We start from the raw sequence: 20,726 nt of genomic DNA, 5'->3' as shown, positions 1-20,726 counted from the left end.
AACATTTGAAGTAAGCCATAGGGTCCTACAACACTTGGGCCTTTTTGAAGTTGTGTATTTTTTGTTCTGTTAGAGTTAAGAAAGCCACGGCCTCTAAGGGTGGGGCAATCAGGAGGAGTAAGTCTACTAAAAACATAGGTGGTAATGAAGTTGGAAGTCTTTTGCAATTGAAAGCTGCTGTTCTAGGGCAGGGTGGATAATAATTACTAGAATTAGATTATTTCTTCTATTAAGGCATATGTGTAGAATTGGCCTTATTTCTCTTGTCTTTTAGTTCAGGGAGAAATATTATGAACCTGGATTTCTGTGGTCTGAACTTAGGACTTTAATTGTTGAACAAAGGAACCATTAATATTGGTTATACCATTTGGATGTCCTGATCCAACATCAAGGTAGTAAACCTTAACTGTGGATATGACTTCTTGACTAGGGTTGCACTGTTATCTTTGTGGTAATTTGTTCTGTAGATCAAGTAGTTTGGGTCAATTAATGAGTTAAAATTTAGGCAGGTTGGTGTCTGAGGCTGATTTATACTCCGAATTCACCCTAACCAAAATTTTTGGCCCTTAGGAAGAGTTTTAGGTCTCCGAGTGGTTATTGAAAGTGCTTAGGCTATTAAATTCAAGCTCCCTGAGGTCTTGTCCTCTTATTAATTCATTCCCGCCTCTTCATGGGAAGGTCAGTTTCACTGATTACAAGTAAGAGACAATTAAACCATGTCATACCATTCATATAAGTCCCTATTTAAGGAACAAGTGATTATGCTGCCTTTGCAAAGTCAGGATACTTAAATATATGTTAAATATATGACAGTTAAATATATGGCACTGAGCAGGCAGTGCCTCTAACAGTGTTCATGCTAGAAGTAATGTCTTTGGTGAACAGTGTTGGGGTTAGTGTTTGCCAATTTCCTTTTTACTTTTGTTATATATATATATGTTGTCGATGGACTTTTATTTTATTTATATATATGTGGTGCTAAGAATCGAACCCAGGGCCTCAAACATGCTAGGAAAGTGCTCTACCACTGAGCCACAACCCCAGCCCTCCTTTTAATTTTTAAAATCTTTTTCTTAAGTGCGTGCCAGTATTGGGTTAACAATATGGTCAAAATGGTTGAGTTGTTTGTGTTATATAGTTGTTAATATCAGTGAATTATTTGGTCTGATATAAACTTCCGCAGGGAGAAGTTGTTTCTTGTTACTTTATGTTAACATTATTTCTTCTATATATTAATAGATCAGTTCAATTTAGGGTTAGGAGATCATTTCAAGTATTGGTATTAAGTTTGAGTTGAATTTGAGTTAAGTTTAAATTAATGCTTTTTAAAAATCAATGTCTGCTTTTAGGTGAACTATGATAGTTTAAAGTTTTACTCCCTAATTAAGAGCTGTCCCTCTTCAGATCATCAGTTAAATTTACATTGAGATTACCAATGCTCTGGGTAAATTTAAGGTTGAACTAATATTCTATTCTGGACAACCAGCCATCACTAGGCTCAGTAGGCTTATCACTTTTACTTATAAATTGTTTCACTAGTTTGCTACATAGGAGCATAGGCTCTAATTAGTTGCTCATAAGTAGCTGGTCTGATTTCAGGGTCTTGGCTTAAATTATTTTTCTAAAGTTATTTCTAGTTAAATCATTACGCAAAAGGTGAAAGTTTTAGTCTTTGCTTTTTTATACTTTTAGTTAATCTTTCTTCTTTCCCTGTATGGTACTGTCTCTGTAGCTCCAGTTAAAAATATATCCCTATACATTTATTAGGTAAATGTTCTATTCTACTGATACATTGTTGTTAAGGTTTTAGGCTCAGGGGCTAGCATTAGTTCAAAATGTCCACAGTTAAGTGGAATCTTTTGGGTGTAAGTTGGGTGTTTTAGATTGTTAGGCTACATTTTGGTTATTCGAATACACTTTCCAGTATGCTTACATTTTTATGACTTATCTCTTCTCGTATTATTAGTGGAATAAAATCAGATATGTTATAGTTAATAGTCCTTGAAGAGGGTGACGGCAGTGTTGGGTGGTGTCACTGTGTGTGCTTTATTGCCCAGTTCAGCTAAGCTCTCCGTTCTTAGCTTACTACTAAATCCCTCTTGAGCTTTGAGTTTTCATAAAAGCTATTCTAAGTGTTGTTCTAGCAGATGGAAAATGTAGCCCATTTCTTTCCACTTTATAAGCTACACCTTGACCTAACATTTTTATGTAACATTCTTGTGCTCACTATGAGGCCTTGTTAGGTTTTGCTGGAAAAGGTGGTATATAGGGTGATATTGGGAAAGGAGGTAAGGTATATCTGGGTTTGTCGACCATAGGACAGGCTCCTCTAGAAGGATATAAATCATTATCAAGTCCTTTGAGTTTTAAGCTGTGCTAGTAGTATTCTGGTGAATAATCTCGTTTGTTGATTACTTATGTTTAGGGTTAAGCATAGTGGGATATCTAATCCCAGTTTGGGCCTTAGCGATCGTGAATTCATGTTTTAAGACTACATTTGTATACAATTTTTATTATCATTAGGACTTTCTACAGCTTAATAAAGGGTCAGTCTTATTTAGTTGTTTTCTTAATCATGCTTTATATAATACTTTATTAACTAGTGTAATCGTATGACTATTGTGGCTGTCCATGAAATTTACCCACCCTCTTATAGTATACTTAGTCAAACATTCGTTTATGTACCTAATTTTAATTACTGCTGTGTCCTGTGGGGTGTGGTTGAGCAAGGCTTTGTGAACTACATATAGTGAACCTGATACCTGCACCTTTTGATTGTATTTTGATATAGAGGACATTCTCACTGGGGTGAGGACACTTGCATGTGTAAGTTTACCATAAGCCAATAAAAAGGCTAGGACCAAACCTCTGTGTTTATGGAGTGTGTGTGTATATACACACACACACACACACACACACACACAAACACACTCATCTAAGCATTTTCAGTGCTTTGCTTTATTTAAGCTATACTAACAGATCATGGGCTTGTTCTTATTTAGGGTGTGTTAAACTATTATGTAAGTATCATAGTATTAATCAGTATAGATGAAGTAGGGTTTTGGTTTTAGTTAAATTGTTGTTTATAGTTTGTTAATGTGAAATTGGTATTGGGATGGGAGTAGTTTAAAGTTGATTATGTGGACATACTGAGATAAAAGTTAATAATTTTTAGGCCATGTAAAAACTATGTGATTTAGGGTTAAATAGAAGTGGGTTGGATTTTAATTTATGTAAGAGTTGTAAGATGCTGGGAACTCTCGTCAAATTGTGTTTTGAAAGATTTTTTGTCCATCAAGCATGAATATATTAACACCTTATAGTTAATATGCTAGATGGAAATATTGACTAATAAGTGCAGCTACCATTGAATTGACTGTGTTGGAGCCTCTGACGACCAGTGGGGAGTGAAAGCATACCCCCAAAATAAAACCACTGAAGTCATGACAGTGCAGTTATGTTGGGTCATGGGCTCATATATGGCATTAATCCATCATGTGTCTTATTTAAGGGCACTAAGTAGGCAAATTTACAAATTATGGCCCTGAGGTAGAGCCAGATGCCAGATACAGTTTGATGTTAGCTACCCCCAAGTTTTATGGGATCAGAGCAAGAAGAGGGACATGAATTGGGCAGCCTGATGATTTCATGGAGGATGGTAGGTTAAGAGACCATCATTGGAAGGGGATAGTCATTTGGACGAGGCAGGTTGATGACAGAACGGGGCACCTATCACTATTGAATTTAATGTGTCTTGCAGTACTAGAATTGCTGTTGGGTGGGGATACCCATGTTCTTGAAAGGTTGATCATTTTTGAACTGAGATGTTATGTTTTATGTATTATATGAGTATTGATTGCACTTGCTTATATGCATGGGTCAGGTATTAATGTTGACTAAACATATAAAGTACTGTGTACTGTTGAGGATTATTTATGGGTTGTACGTTATTAATGAGGTTGAGCATTAATGCACTGTATACATAGGAGTTATTAGATTTATAGCTGAGTGGAGAGTAGTCATGTGGGAATCAAATTTAGAGGATGTGGTCAAGTATTAATGCAAGGGGTAGTTTAAGTTAGTAATACCAGCTTTGGGAGTTGAAGGTGGAATTTGTAATATCTTCCCAGAATATTGCTCTAAGAAGATTTAAGGCTTCATAAACCAGACCAAAGTAACATTTATACTATTAGGACTTTTCATTTAAGAAGTTTGTTTTCGATTGAACTGATGGTTGGGGAAATAAGTAGAATAAGAGCGAAATAGAAGACAGATGCTAGTTGACCCATAATGATAGATGGTTGTTCTATTATTTGGCCTCCAGTTCACGTCAGAGTAAAGAGGTTGGCAACTAGGACTCAGAAGAAACATTGGCTTAAGGGTCATAATATTATACTTTGTAGTTTAGATGCACGCAGGACAAGAAATAGTATGAGGATTAGGAGAGAGAATACTAGTGCCAGGAATCTGCCTGGTTTATTAAAATAGATCCGAGGATAGCATTGGCAAATAGGAAACATCACTGTGGCTTAATGTGGGGAGGAACATTTAGGGGATTAGCAGGGGTATAATTGTCAAGGGTCTTCTAGGAGGTCTGGGGAGAACACGACTAGACTATGAAGACTAATCCTAGAGTGAGTAGGCCTGGGGCATCTGTAATTGTGTAATATGGGTGGAAGGGACTTTATCTGAGTCAGAGATGAGTCCAGATGGGTTGCTGGATCCTGCTTCATAGAGAAAGAGTGAGTGGATTCTTGCTAGGACTTCGATAAGAAAGAAATGGTGGAACAAAGTGGAATGTAAGAATCGTGTAGAGTGGCTTTGTCAACTGAGAATCCCCCTCAGATTCACTCGTCTAAGCTGGTTCCAATATAGGGGATAGCCGATGGGAGGTTTGTAGTGACAGTGGCACCTCAGAAAGGTGTTTGTCCGTAGTGTAAAATGTAGCGATGAACATTGCAGCTGTGACTGCAAACAGGAGAGGGACTCCAGTAGTCCATGTTTCAAAGTAAGCGTATGATCCAGAGTATAGACCTTGGCCTGCAGGCAGGAATAAGCAAATGAAGAATGTGCCATTTGCATGTATGTATTGAATTAGCCTCTCTAGGTATGAGTTGCAGAGGAAAAAGCTGTTATTGTGTCAGATGTAGAGTGTATGGCTAGAAAATGTCCAGTGAGAATTTGGATAATAAGGAAGAGCCTTGAAGGAAGCCAAAATTTCATCATGCTGAGATGTTGGATGGTGTTGGGAGATTGATGAATGAATGGTTAACAATTTTAGTTAAGGTTTTGTGGATAATCTTTTTATAGTTGAATTACAAGGATGATTTATCATGTTATTGGTCATGATTAAATTCCATGTAAAATAATGACACATGTTACATATTTATTAAGTATACTATTTGTTTTAGGATTGTTATCACTAATAAAGAAGTAATCCTTTGTTTTTTGATGCAAATTTTTGTTGATAGACTACTTCAGTTCCATATGCCAATCATTACAACTCAGTGAGGTGAGGGTTTATTCATTAAAATTAATATATATATATTGGTTGTAGGGGAATACAATACCTTTATTTTATTTTTTATGTGGTGCAGAGTATTGAACAAGTGCCTTACACCTGCTAGGTGAGCACTCTACCACTGAGCCACAGCCCAGCCCTTCAACGCACTTTTGATGAGCCTCTGTCAAGTGCTAGGTGCTGTTCTAAGCACTGGGTATATGGCATAAAATAGTAAAAACTCTTCTGTCTGGAGTTTAGATTCTGATGGGGGTGCTGTATACCAGGTTTCTCTCCCTGTTTTCTTGAAGGTAAAGACTTCGACTAGGGATATGCCACAGGCCAAATTATGGCATAATTTGGAAGGCAAGCCCAAGCCTTCACCCACCTCCGCCAATCATCTGCAGATAGAAGAGTATTACACAGTAGGAAAATGATATAATTCTGTGCCAGTCTTATTCATCTCCAATATGAATCATCACACAGGGTCACCAATTTTTTAAAATGGGTAGTTTTAAAATTATTTTCCTGTGATGCTCACAAGTACTAAGCAAGCATTCTACCACTGAATTACACCCCTGGTATTTAGGATGATTGCTAGTCTGTCCATGGCAGGTGATTTCTTGCAGTGTGGTTTAATTCAGGAAACTTAGCAGACTCTCAAACCTCATTCAAAGAGGAGTATGATTTGTACTTTAAAAGATACAAAGATTCTCTGGAAAGGATAGGTTTTCACACATGCTATAAATAATTATTATACATTCTAGAGTAGATTTAGGATAAACATAAAGGAACTATACTTATGGGGGAAAAGTGGGAATGTTTTTATTCTCCATTTCACACTAAAACCTGTGCTGATGAGTCTCCTACCAGCCCATACTGTCATGATTTTGAGGATATCCTTTAAAACTCACTTTTCTTGAGAGGTGGTAAAAAACACAACTGGAATTTTCAATAGGAGAAAGGAGAATTAAAACTAGAAAAAAAATTATTCTGTGTCAGTAATTTGTGCAATGAATAGTAACAGGGTGTGACTGTATTGATAGTCATTTCCAAATGGATGCCTCACCCCCACACTGTGCCATTTTGAAAATGGTTTGACATTAGCATTTTTTTTAAAGTACTGCCCCAACCCAGAGTGGTACATACTCTCTCTACTAGTTAGCAACTCTCCCAACCCTTACATTAGAATTTGATTATAGTCTAAAAGTTGAAGACTGGAACTTAAGGGACCATAGTTGAGATGATATAGGGCATTTGAGCCATTGAGCTGAGGAAAGGCTTCAGGAAATATCCCAAAGAAGGGAATACACAGGATCAAGGGAACTGTCTTGAGATAGGGTGGGGGCTGTCCTGTGAAAAAGGAATCTGATGTTTCCTATAAATTTTCAAAGGACAAGAAGCAATGGATAGAGGGTGCAGGGAAAGGAGTCTCAGAATGTTCTGAGGAAGAATTTGAAATGATGAGCCCTTGATGTGGGCTTCAGACTGTTCAAGCACCTGGTGTAGCAGTTCTTGGCAAGAATCCTGCAGATAGGCAGGAGTAAGGAAAGATGGGCTGAATGATTTCTATGGTATTTTCCGTTCTAGAAAATATTTTAATTCTATTCCAAGTACTCTTGAGAACCCTGTTGTACTATTAGGAGCTTATTTGAAGGTGAGAGGGTACAGAAAGATGGCTGCCCCATAACTATTACTATATTTGATAGATATACAAGGTGTTGGAAGTGGATTTGCATATGCATGTGTCCAATATCCATGTATTAAATGCTTGGCAGAAATTTTACAGTAACCCTGTGGGACCAGTTTTCCGATTTGCATGGATGAGGGAACTCAAGCTAAGATATCTTAAGTAACTTAGCAAGGTCTCACTGTCAATTAAAGGGAAGTAGAAACAAAAATGCAAACATGAGTTTTGACCCAGAAGCCTAAATTTGTGACTTCTGAAGAAAGTCTGCTTTCTTCCTGAACCTCTATCCTTTTTGTAAACACATTGATAGATGGTGTTAGATCTCTTCCCACCCAGTGTTGGTGATAATGCAGTATTTCTTTCCTTTATATTAACCTGTCTGCCAGATTTTCCTCCTTTGCAGATGCTGTGTTCTCTTGTAAAGCAGGAGTCAGCCACCCTTTGATATAAAGGGCCAGGTAATATTTTTGGCTTTGTGGTTATGCCCAGTGTGCAGGTGCATCCAGGATCAATTTGTGAATGAAGGAGCATGGCTCAGATTTTGTAAAAAGTGGCTTTGGAGGGACCTGATTTGGCTTGTGGCTGTATTTGCTGATCCCTGCCTCAAAGCCATGGTAGACATCAGTGTTCCTCCTTGGTCTCTTCAGGACTTTGATCATCCCATATACATTTCTGTTTAGGTTCAAGGTTAATTGCATTGTAGTTCCACATGTTTTCTGGTTTGGAATCCTGGGCTGTCCTAATTGAAAGCCTCTTGAGGGCACTTGGCTGGAGGTGTACTTTCCTAGCCCTCTGGTGGGACTATCCACTGAGCTCCCTGAGACCAGATGGTTCCATAGCATGTGTGCACTTGGAGAACTCTTGCAGATGGTGACCTGTCTAAAAGTGGCGTGTTCACAGAATGCAAGACTTGGCAGCAGCTAGGAAGAACTTAGTAACTTAGCAAGGCTATGTTTTCTAACCTGACTTGTCAAAATATATTGTTTGGTGAAAAAACAAAGGATGGATTTGTGAAGTGATATCTTTTTGTGCTGGAACCATTGAATGTATGTTTTGTCTATATATTTTATAAGGGTCAGGCTTGTGAGTGCATGGAAAAGGCCTGAGGTATCCAGGAACCCTCACTTCTGGGGGACAAGTCTGGTGTTGGGGCTGGTGATTTTTGCCTAACTATGGTGTTGAAGATCTTGACAAGGAGGATGTGTTTACATATTACTTGCTTAATTAAAATTTAAGAATAACAAAAAGGATCAGCTGAGTTTCAGCCTGTTTATAATCACTAGGGGCCCCAAGCAAACATTGAATGGAAGAAGTGCAATAGGCTTTCTGGGAGGGGGTCCTCATGGCCTGCTGGATTGTTGATACTCCATGCAACACAGCATCCTCATTACATAATAGGGACACGCAGCCCAGAGTAAATGGGATGAGAACCTCAGCTCTGATGATCTCTAGACTTTTGTCCTGCTGCCTGTCAATTGGGTGGTCACTTAACATTCCTTAAGGTTATTTTCCTGTCAGCCTCATGTTCCAGTTGAGGAAAAGGAAGATGACAAATCAGTTTTATGCTTGACTCAGGCATCCGGGAGGCAGCTGAAAGGTCACAGGGAGGTTTATGGGAAACAGTTTTTACAGGAAAAGCTGAGTGTAGGCGGGTCATTTATTTTTTTGTTTAAGGATGGATGAGTGCACATCTTTACTCATGGCTTGGCTATTTTTCTGTGTGTTAATCCAAGATAAATTTGATGTCAGAGAATAAAAGGAGGTCTTGTCCACAATTGACTTTAAGCAGCAAACAGTAAAGCATTGGGTTCTTGAGCTCCACCTTTTTTGTAAGTTCATTATTTATTCCCAGTGGTTGTGACAATTAGTTTAACTCCTTTGACTTATTTCCATCAATTTGTAACCCTAAAACCCAACGAACTTTCAGTTTACCCACGTAAGTATGTATCTCCATCCAACATAAAAGACACCATTATGGTGAAAATTGTTTTCCTGTTTTCCTTCAGCTGAAGTTATTTGCTATTTATAAAATATCATTTGGAAAAAAAAGCAAAAAAAAATCCTTTGAGGTGTATTTTATATCATGGCAATTCTTTATGTATATTGTATCCTTCTAGGCTCTGAGAATTAGAAAACCAAAAGGCTTTGAAGTTTTGTGTGATGCCACCTGAATTGGAAACCAAGATGAACATAATGGAAGGAGGTCTGTTGCTATTTTCAGCAAATTCTAATTCATCATGTATGGAGTTTTCAAAGAAAATTGCGGAGTGAGTTGTAATTTCACCATTAAATTCTAGATGGATTATGTGATATAAATTTGACAATCAGGTATGCAGTGATTGGCAAGCTTGAACACGGTTAAGTTGTAGTTCATCTATGTATCATTCACATAAATTAAAGGCTAACCTTTAGATAAAATGTCTTACCTCCCTACATATTCATCCAGCACACATTCATAAGTGCCAGAGATTGTGTTAGGTGCTTTGTGTTCATAGAATTATTTTAGTATGATGAAAAACTAAAGCATATTAGTAAATAAGAAGAGTTCACAGCTTGCACTTCAGTATAATTTTAGATATCTGTTAAATGAATATTAAATCCCTGCTCTGTACAAGACCTTGATCTAGACATTGGGGGTTAGCAGGGAGCAGGCCAGTCAACTTTCTTCTTTCTTACAAACTTTACATTTACATTTCAGCTGCCTCTCAGATGCCTGAGTTATGCATAAAACATAAGTGCAGAGTTTTGAGAATGTACTTAATGCCTATAAATGTTTTACATCAATTATAAAATGTAATCAGGCTCAATGGTGCACACCTGTAGTCATGGTTACTCCAGAATCAAAGGCAGGAAGATCAGTTGAGCCCAGGAGTTCAAGGTCAGTGTATTTAATATCTCTGAACTACACCCTTAGAAATGGTAATGATGGTTAAATTTTAAAATAAGAAAATTTTAGTAAGTAAATGTCTTGGAACATAGATAACAAAATTTCAATTTTGTTTATCTTTTTGAAGTGGCTTTATTTACACATATTATTATTCACTCAAAGAGATATGGGATTTTAAAAGTGCTAGGCTCTAATAAAATTCTAGGAAACCTGGCAGAATATGAATACATTAATTTGTCCCTTATGTCACCATAAAATACAGGTATAGTATATACTAGCATAGAAATTCCAAATGTGAACCAAGCCCTCTGGAAATGTGTATAATAAAGTTATTTTTTGATACAAGTTCCTTAATAATAACTCATTTTGGAGTGAACCCAGCTAATGGATGAAGTTCACCTAGGGATATAAGTAAATAGGAATTATTGAAGTTATTAGAGGAAATTTGTTTCATATATCGGAGAGTGAGAGGGTGGTGGTTTTTTATTGTAATGGAATAACATGTTTTCTGGGTGAATAATAAAAAAGACAGATTACTAAAATCAGAAATCAAAATATTAATTTTAATGTAATTCTTAATGTAAAACTGTCAGTTTTACATCAATTATAAAATGTAATCAGGCTCAATGGTGCACACCTGTAGTCATGGTTACTCCAGAATCAAAGGCAGGAAGATCAGTTGAGCCAGGAGTTAAGGTGAAATATACACTGACCTTGTTATTCAATATCACTGAACTGCACCCTTAGAAATGGTAATGATGATTAAATTTTAAAATAAGAAAATTTTGGTAAGTAAAAGTCTTGGAACATAGACTTGATCCTGAAAGCGCTACAGTTTTAGAGTTGACCCCAAGTGTTTAGTTTTAGCATAAGCCCATTCTCCATATTCTTAAAAACTCCGCACTTTGCAATAGTAGCCCCATGTCATCATGTTCAAAGAGCCACACATCTTCTGAGCTCTGTATTTTGTGGCTGAATTGTGAGGTTTTAGAAACACAGGTGTCATCACTTTCCTTCTTTTGAGAGCCTGTTCCCTATATGTCCATGTGCAGTCAGCTTGATGGGAGCCTGGAGAAGCAAGCAGACATGGAAATGTTGTAATGAGAGAGGCTTATGTATATGAAATCATGTCATCTGCAGACACGGGTAATTATACCTAGTTCAAACTAGTTGTACATGACAGCAGAATGCATTTTGATTCATTGTGCACAAATGAAGCACAGCAGTGCATTTCTCTGGTTGTCCACGAAGTAGAATCACACCATTAGTGCAGTACACCATTCCTGAACTTGTACATGTACCTAGGATAGTGATATCCATCTCATTCCACTATCTTTCCTACCCCATGCCCCCTCCCGTCCCCTCACTGTCCTCTGCCCAATCCAAAGTTCCTCAGTTCTTCCCATACCCACCCCCCACCATTATGGATCAGCATCCACATATCAGAGAAAACATTTACCCTTTGGTTTTGGGGGGTTGGCTTATTTTGCTTAACATGAAATTCTCCAGCTTCATCCATTAACTGTAGATGTATGGCCAGTACTTCTAATAGTATATTGAGCAAGAGTTTTTTCCTTGTTCCTGATCTTACAGAAAATGGTTTCACCTCTTCACCTTTCAGTGTGATGTTATTTGGGGTTTGTAATCCATTGCCTTTATTTGGCTGAAGCACATTTCTCTTGTTTCTAATTTTTGAGGGTTTTCATTATAAAAGGAAGTAGAATTTTACTGAATGGTTATTCTCTAATGATTTCAATGGAGTTATAATATTTAGTTTGGATTTCTTTACTGCAGCATATCACCTTTTTGTATTTACAGAGGTTGACACATTGTTGCCTCCCTGGGATGAATCTCCTTTGATAGTGGTGAATGATCTTTTGGGTGTGCTATTGGATTAGGTTTGGGAACATTCTGTTGAATATTTATGCAGCTGTGTTCATCAGGTATTTAGGTCTTTACTCAACATTGCATTAAGATTTTCCATTTCTTCATAATTTCCTCATGGTAGATTGGATATGTTGAGGTATGTATCCTGCTAGATTATCGAATTTACTGGCATATGTTCGTGGTCTCTTCATAGGAGTTTCTTATGATTCTATTTATTTTGTGTCAGTTGCAGTGTCTCCTATTTCACTTGAATCTTTTTTCTTTGTTTTCCCCCTTCATCTAGCTAAGTGTTTGCTGATTTTATTTCTAAACACCTGGTCTGAGTTTCATTGTTTTTTTTATTGTTTCTGTAGTTTTAATTTTACTTATTTCTGCTCTGATATTTATTATTATTGTTTAAAATCAACTCTTGGTTTAGTTTGTTCTTCTTTCTTTAGTTCCTAGAGGTGTTGCTTTAGCTTGTTGTCATCTTTGATCTGTTCTGATGTGGGTGTTCACTGCTATAAACGTCTCTCATTGACCTTATTTTGCTGCACACTACAGGTTTTCATGCAGGGTGAGGGCACTAGGTAGGAGGCTAAGCGCTGGGCCTGCCCTTCCTTGGTGGATTCTCAATTGGTGGGGCTTTTGGGGGGACCAGCAGGTTGGGGGAGCCCAAGGCCACAGAAAGGAATTATGCTGAGCTTTCTGACAAAGTTTCTGTTTTCTGTCTGAGAAACAGCATTCTAAACGCACCTTAGCTGTGCTTTGAACAGCCCAGGCTTTAATATTTTGAATTAATTGAAGGTAGAATCTAGATGTTTTCTAACATATGCACCAGCAGAAACTCCAGAATGCCCTCCTCCATCACCAGAGCAGCTGGCTCCAGATGGTCTCAGGTGTTCATGTTTCCTCTTGGTCAATTCTAAGTATTAGAGGTATTAACATAAAGATCCTAACATGCATTTTAGGAGGTAGGACTTTAAAAATATTAGAATTTATGGAAGTAAAGTTTAATGACAAGAAATAATTTGCAAAACACTTACATTGTCAAGTACAATAACAAATGCCTTCCTGTCTCTCTACTTTTCTGTTTTCATTTTGAGACAAAGTATCAGTAAGTTCCCCAGGTCTTGCTAAATTGTCCAGGTTGACTTTGAACTTGTGATCCTTATGTCTCAGCCTCCTGAGTCCTGGTCTTACAGGTGTGTGCCAGCATACCTAAATACATAGCTATGTCTCAGTGGTACTATTTTCTTTTTTAATTTTAATTTTTTTATTTGTTTTAATTAGTTTCACATGACAGTACAATGATCTAGACATATCATACATTTGAATCAGGTGGGGTATAATTTCTCATTTTTCTGAATGTACAGGTTGCAGAATCACATTGGTCATGCAGTCATGTATATACATACAGCAATAATAATGAGTGGTACTATTTTCATTGAACAATTTGTTTTAAAGTAAAATATCCTGAAATAATTATATTTTTTTCAGAAAATTGAGCATGCCTGGTGAATGTTTTCCTTTTTCTGAGGTGTCGTCAAAATCCTGATCTTGTATAAGAAGAGAAATAAGTTATATAGTTATATATTAAATAATAGAAATGAACATAGATTACCCGATCATTCTGAAAACTGTGATTATCTCATTTTGCTATACTGAAACAAGAAGGTAAATCTATTTGTCTTTATACTTTCTTTTACTTTGGAAAAGATGGTATATGTTTAAAATGTACAACTGAATGTTCTGTTATCCATGTACATTGTGAAAAGATTACACCATCAATCTATTTTACATACATATCACCTCCATTACCAAACACTTTTTGTGTTACAAAAATTACAAATGGACACTTTAACAATGTTAGCTGCACCATACATTATTTTTTATTTGTATATAACAGCAGACTGCATTACAATTCTTATTATATATATGGAGCACAACTTTTCATATCTCTGGTTGTATACATAGTATATTTACACCAATTTGTGTCTTCATACATGTACTTTGGATAATAATGATCATCACATTCCACCATCATTAATAACCCCATGCCCCCTTTCTTCCCCTCCCACCCTTCTTACTCTATCTAGAGTTCGTCTATTCCTCCCATGCTCCCTCTCCCTATCCCACTATGAATCAGCCTCCTTATATCAGAGAAAACATTCGGCATTTGGTTTTTTGGGATTGGATAACTTCACTTAGCATTATCTTCTCTAACTCCGACCATTTACCTGAAAATGCCATGATTTTATTCTCTTTTATTGCTGAGTAATATTCCATTGTGTATATATGCCACATATTTTTCATCCATTCATCTACTGAAAGGCGTCTAGGTTGGTTTCACAGTGTAGTTATTGTGAATTGTGCTGCTAAAAACATTGATGTGGCTGTGTCCCTGTAGTATGCTGTTTTTAAGTCCTTTGGGTATAGTCTGAGGAGAGGAATAGCTGGGTCAAATGGAGGTTCCATTTCCAGATTTCCACGGAATCTCCATGCTGCTTTCCATATCGGCTGCACCAATTTGCAGTCCCACCAGCAGTGGCACCGTACACCATTCTTAAGTATATTTACTTATGTATGTTTGATCTGTTATTGAATTGTATGAGCTCCTTATATAGTTTTGGTGTTAGCCCCTGTCAGATACATGCTTTGCAGATGTGACTCCCACTGTATCTGTGGCCTTTTATCTTGGTGCTTGTTGGTTTTCCTTGCTGTGCAGAAGCTTGTCAGTGTGATGTCCTATCATTTGGTTATTCTTGCTCTCCTGAATGTGCCTTCAGAGTCATATTTATAAAGTCATTGCTCAGAGCTTTCTCCTAGTTTTTCTCTTAGAATTTAAGAAAAGAATTTTTTGCAGTTGTGTATGGACAGAATGCCTTTATTTTATGTGGTGCTGAGGATCGAGCCCTGAGCCTCAGACATGCTAGGCAAGCTACACCCCTGCCTTCTTAGAGGTTTTATAATTATAGCTTATAGGCTTATATATCTTATGCATTTATTTATTTATTCATTTATTTTTGAATTGATGCTTTATAATTTATATAAAGTTGGAATGAATTGTGACATATTCATAAATTTACGTCAGCTTTCTTCCCTAGTTGTTTCCCTTTGCCTCCTGTCCTCCCTCACCCTCGATTTTCTGATTCTACTCTATCACAGTCTAGTCTATTTTTGTGAGATTTCCCCGTTTTCCTTTTTTCTCTCTATATTCCACTTATGAGAGAAACCATTTGATCCTTGAATTTCTGAGAATGGCTTATTTCACTTGACATGATGTTCTCCAGTTCTATCCCTTTACCAGCGAATGACAAAATTTTATTTTTTCTCATGGCTGAGTAGAACTCTATTGTGTTTATATACCATGTTTTCTTTATCCTTTCATCTATTGGAAGGCACCTAGGCTGGTTCCATAACTTGCCTGTTGTGTATTGTGCTACTATATGCTTTGTTATGCATATATCACTTTAGTATGATTTTACATCTTTGGTATAAATACCAAGGAGTGGGATGGCTGACTGCAGATCCATTTCTTGTCTTTTTAGGAATCGCCATACTGCTTTAGTTTGTAGTCCGATCAACAATTTATGAACCCACGTTTCCTCCCATATCTTCATGAACAATTATCATTTGTGTGAAAATTAGTATGATAATTATCATTCTGAGTGGGGTCAGATGAAATCTCAGTGTGGGTTTGTTTTTGTTTTGTTTTTTTGCACCAGAGATTAAAGCCAGGGGTTCTTAACCACTTAGACACATACTCAGCCTCTTTTTAAAGTTGCTTTTTTTTTGGAGACAGTGTTTTACCAAGTATCTGAGGTTGTTGTTGAACTTGCAGTCCTCCTGTCAGCCTCCAAAGCCACTGGGATTATAGGTGTGTGCCTATGTGCCTGGTTTCTATTTAGTTTGATTTTCATCTCCCTGATGGCTAAGGATGTTGAACATATTTTTATATGTTAGTTGACCATTTGGTTTTCTTCTTTGAATTTCTTCATCTTTCTCATTTATAGGGCTCGTTAAGGTTTTTTGATTATTAATATGTAATATTTATATACTATTTTCTGATTATTAATTCCTTGTTGGAAGGTTATCTGACATACATTTTCTCTGATTCTGTAGGCTGTCTTTACACTCTTAATTGTTTTCTCTCCTGTACAGAATCTTTTTAGTTTGATGCTTTCACACTTATTAATTCTCACTTTTATTTCATGAATTTTAAGGATCTTTTCAAGAAAGTCAGTACCCCTGCAAGTGTGTTGGAATGTTTCCCGTATTCCTGTAGCAATTTGGTGTTTCTGGCATAATTCCTAGGACTTTCATCCACTTTGAGTTAATTTTGTTTGTGCAGGGTGAAATACAGGGATCTAGTTTTATCCTTCTACATATTACTGTTGAGTTTCCCCTGCACCATTTGTTAAAGAGGCTCTTACTTCTCCAATGTGTGCTTTTGACACCTTTGTCAGAAATAAGATTTATGTGGATTTGTCTCTGTCTTTAATCCATTTTTAATTCGTGTGTGTGTGTGTGTGTGTGTGTGTGTGTGTGTGTGTGTGGTGCTGGGAACTGAACCCAGGGCCTCGTGCATGAGAGGGAAGCACTCTACCAAGTTAGCTATGTCCCCAGCCCTAGTTCACTTGTATGTACTGTGTAAGATACACAGTATCTTCATTACTTTGCTTCATTACTTTGCATGTAAATATCCTGTTTACCCAACACTGTATATGGATGAGACAGTCCATTCCCTATTGTAAGGTCTTGGTGCCTTTTCAGTAATGCCTGGGTTTGTATCTGAGCTCTCTCCTGTGTTAATATGGTATCCTCTGTTCTCTGCTTTGTGTTAACTTTCATGTGAGTATCTGAGTGGATTTTATGAGAACCTACAATATACTCTCAGTCACTTACTGTGATGCCTCTCCTTTGTCCTTTTTTGTCAGGAGGAGATGACTATTCATGACATTTTGTGGACTTATTGAATTAAAGGATTTTCTTTCTATACCAGGTAAGATTCATTGATAGGTTGAAAGGAATGCCACTGAATCTCTTGTTGTGGTAACCTGGACATTTTAACAATATTCATTCTTCCGTCCATAAGGACACTGTATCTTTCTATCTGTGTATGTGTCCATTTTCTTTCATCAGTGTTTACTAATTTTCACTATGCAGATCAATTTGCTTTCTTTGAATAATTTGGCTCAATCTTTCTCTAAGTATTTTGTTCCTTTGGGTGCTATTGTAAATGGAATATTATTATTTTTTCTGGTAGACGATTATTAAGGACATGGAAATGCATCTGATTTTCTCAGGTGGGTTTTGTCTCTTGAACCTTGACTGAGCTTGTTCATTAGTTCTAACAGTTTTCATTGGAAAAGAGTGTGGCATTCTCTATGAAGAGGACTTGTCCTCTGCCAACAGAGGTGGCCCTTCCGTGTTCCTTCCTGGTTTGGATTCCTGTGGGTTTTTTTTGCTCACAGATTCCTCTGTCTGGGGTCTTCAGCACTACATGGAACAGACATTGCTGCAGGGTGAGCAGCATCACCTTGGTCATGATCTTAAGGAAAAGCTTTTTATTTTTCAGCCACTGCATACAATGTTTGATGTGGCAGATTCTGTGTGACCTTTATTGTCTTGTGGTGCATTCCTTTTTACCTAATTTTCGGAGGACGTCCATCATGAAAAAGTGTTGATTTTTTTCAGAATAGTTTTTCTATTCCTATTGAGATAGTATGGTTTTTATCTTTCAATGTGTTTGAATTGGTTTTTCAGGTTGAATTATTTATGTGTTTTACAGCATTCTTGCCCTCTAGGATGACTCTCACTTGGTCCTAGTGAATGATTTAGAATATTCTAATGAATTTGCTGGACCAGTATTTTGTTAAGGATGTTTGTGGCTACAGACATGAGATATATTGGTCTGTACCTGTAGTTTTTGATGTGGTTTTTATAATATTACAGAAACTTTACAGTCTGGCCTCGTTGAAAGTCATCCAAGTTGTGTTTAGAATGCTGCTTCTCAGACAGGAAAGAGAAAGCTGAGCAGAAATCCCACCATAATTCCTTTCTGTGAACCTGACCTTGCTGCTCCAGGGGTGGACCCCACACATTGAGCAATCAATGTGGGAGGCTAGGCCTTAGCACTCAATCTGTCTCCTGGTACCATTAGTCCTGCACCAAACCCTATAGGAAAAGCCACAAGTTCTCACTTGCATTCATTGCAGATTTACATCATTGATGTGTCCTCTATCAAATGAGGTCCTCTATAGAGACACCCTGAACACAGCAATGTGTTCATGTAACAGCTTCCTTGACTTCTGTCCTTGTGGGCACAGATAGACCCACCTCAGCAGCCACAGTGTTCCTTGGTACATGGGGAGCAGATGTGACCATCCACTCCTCTACAGCACTCCAGTTCTGGCCATTTCCAACAGTGCTGGCAGGATAAGTACCTAGCTTTCGACATGCTGGATGAAGGAAGGGACACATGCTAAGAACTTGGAAGGGTGCTGCCAAATGATTCTGAGGAGTATCTGTGGCCACATCTCCCAGGGGATCTGCCCAGGCCTCCATCTCCTGTATTCTCACCAGGGCTGTTCAGCACCAGCCTTAAAACCTGCCCATCAGTGGGGACAAACAACCTCTCAGTAATATGTGTGTTGACATTCAGAGGTTGAACATCTTTGAAAGTTACTCAGTGCAGTGATTCCCTTTTGAATTGCAGGGATTTGTTCTTTGTCTCTGTGAGGTTCTGTGTGTCCCTGGGATATTAACCTTTGATTAGTCTAGGGTTTTAAGGAACACTTTGCTAGTTTTGAATTGTCTTTCTAAGTATCTATATTCTTTTTTTTTTTTTCTCCATCAGGAGTTGATATGTGACTTCTGATCCTTAGGTCAGAAGAAAATATTTTCAACTTCAATGTTATGAAAGTATTTTCTAAGAAACTCTTTTTACATATGAATGTAGAACTGCTAGGTGGGTGGCACATGACTACCCAAGTGACTCAGGAGGCTGAGGAAGGAGGATTCAAAGTTGGAGGCCAGTTTTCCTATCTTACATCCTCAGCAACTTAGTGAGACTCCATCTCAAAAAGAAAAAAAAAACTCGGAATGTGGCGTAGTGTTAAAGTGCCCATGGGATCAATCTCTTGTACTTAAATAAAGAAAACAAAACAAACAAAACAAAAATAAACAAATAATAGAAAACCTAAAAATCTTCGATCTATATGGGATTTACCATTCATAGAAAATTCAAGTGTAAACAGTCCCTTCTACTTTTATGTGGTCAAACAGAAGGTGGCCTGCAGTGATGTGAAAAACTCAGAGGAGGCAAATCCCAGGGAGAGAATAATGACAATTCCCTGGAGACTAGCAGGAGGGAGAAGGGGAGGGAGTAGGAATGGGTACTAGATACAGGACAATGGGATGCAATTAAAGCTCAAAAGCTGGATTGTTTTAAAACAATATAGTCTTAAATTTTAAAATGTTTGAACAAAAATATAAAAAAATAGAAAAAAATGAAAGGTGGAGAGGGAAAGGGCATCTCTGGGGTGGGAACAGGTGCAGGGGGTGCTCAGTGGGTGGGGCTGGTTGTGGGGCCACTAGGAGCCACAGGCCTGAAGCTGCTGTTGAAGGTGGTTCTGACCCTGGTGCTCTCTCAGGTGGTGGAGGTGATTATGGAAGTTGAGCTGGGGTTTCTTATCTCTTCCTTTATCCTTACGTGTCCGTACAGACTACTGTATGTATGTTTCTAAGTGCTTTATTATTCTTCTTGGCTTGTTGTTGGTATTACCATAAAGGTTGTCTCTGTGTACTCTTCTGTTCTGTTCAGCACTGGTGTTGAGATTTATCTGCCTGATGACATGGAGCTGGATGTTGTTGTTTCTTCCTTTGGGATGTATTCCCTGTTACAAAGCAAATTTATCTTTTCTCAAGCCATTGAACTTAAGAGGTATGTGTGTGTGTGTGTGTGTTTCCAAATAAAACTGCTTTAAGTTTTAAAAGGTTTAGGTTTAGGCCAGGCTCAGCAACGGAGCAAGGCCCTGTTCTCAATGAAAAAGAAAAGACCATGGATGTAGCTCAGTGGTAAAGTGCCCCTGAGTTCCAGCCCAGTAACAAAGAAATAAGAATAAAAACATAAAAAAATTTTTAGACCTGTATGGCATTTGCCCTTCTGAGGAAACATAATTAGTCTCTCAAAACTTTATGCAGCCCAGAAGAAATCAGACTGCACTGGTTTCAAAAATACAGACTCAGCATATTGCATATTAGAAGCTAAGGGGTCCCTGGGCCTAGCAGGAGGGTGGGGAGGCAGTGGTCATGGTTACTGAATTCCGGAAAATGTTCTGGAACTCCATAGTGGTGACTAGTGCACAGTTTAGAGAAGGCACTTGATGCCAAATAACTGAATCTTTTAACAATGAAAACAAATCTTTAATTTTAAATAATAAAATAATAAACAAATACAATAAAAACAAATAAACAAATGGCCTGGGAGAAGACCAGAGGCTCTGAGTTCCCCTCTGGATGCAGTGCTGACTCAAGGGCCAGCAGGAGACATTGGTCTTGATTGTCCAAGGCAAGTGCGTCCAGCTCCAGTTCTCTATCAGATGGTGGAGGTGGTGGACCTCGAACGGGAGCTTCCACAAGCACCAGAGCGGCTAGAGGAGTAAAGGTCCACTGACTATCCATGTTAGGTCCAGGGACAGAATATTCCCTACTGCCTTTCATACAATTCCACACACAAACCCAACATCACGCAGTGTTCCCAGAATGCACACAGACAA

The 20,726-nt window shown here is 37.8% G+C and overlaps 1 long non-coding RNA gene across 3 annotated transcripts in view; it reads left to right on the top strand.

Annotated features, from left to right (window-relative positions):
- Positions 1-20,726, top strand: part of LOC120884223 (uncharacterized) — an 80,456-nt gene that overhangs the window by 49,046 nt on the left and 10,684 nt on the right. For 2 of the 3 annotated variants that reach the window (XR_013436345.1, XR_013436346.1), the window contains 3 exons: positions 9,308-10,068; positions 13,444-13,620; positions 16,884-16,948. This is a non-coding gene — a long non-coding RNA (uncharacterized LOC120884223). The remainder of the gene's footprint in view (positions 1-9,307; positions 10,069-13,443; positions 13,621-16,883; positions 16,949-20,726) is intronic. The other variant, XR_013436347.1, reaches the window with a different exon arrangement.

This window comes from Ictidomys tridecemlineatus, chromosome 3 (assembly GCF_052094955.1).
Source record: "Ictidomys tridecemlineatus isolate mIctTri1 chromosome 3, mIctTri1.hap1, whole genome shotgun sequence".
Lineage (NCBI taxonomy): Eukaryota > Metazoa > Chordata > Mammalia > Rodentia > Sciuridae > Ictidomys > Ictidomys tridecemlineatus.
The sequence above is the reverse complement of the archived record's forward strand: the minus strand, read 5'-3'. Positions and strand labels throughout refer to the sequence as shown.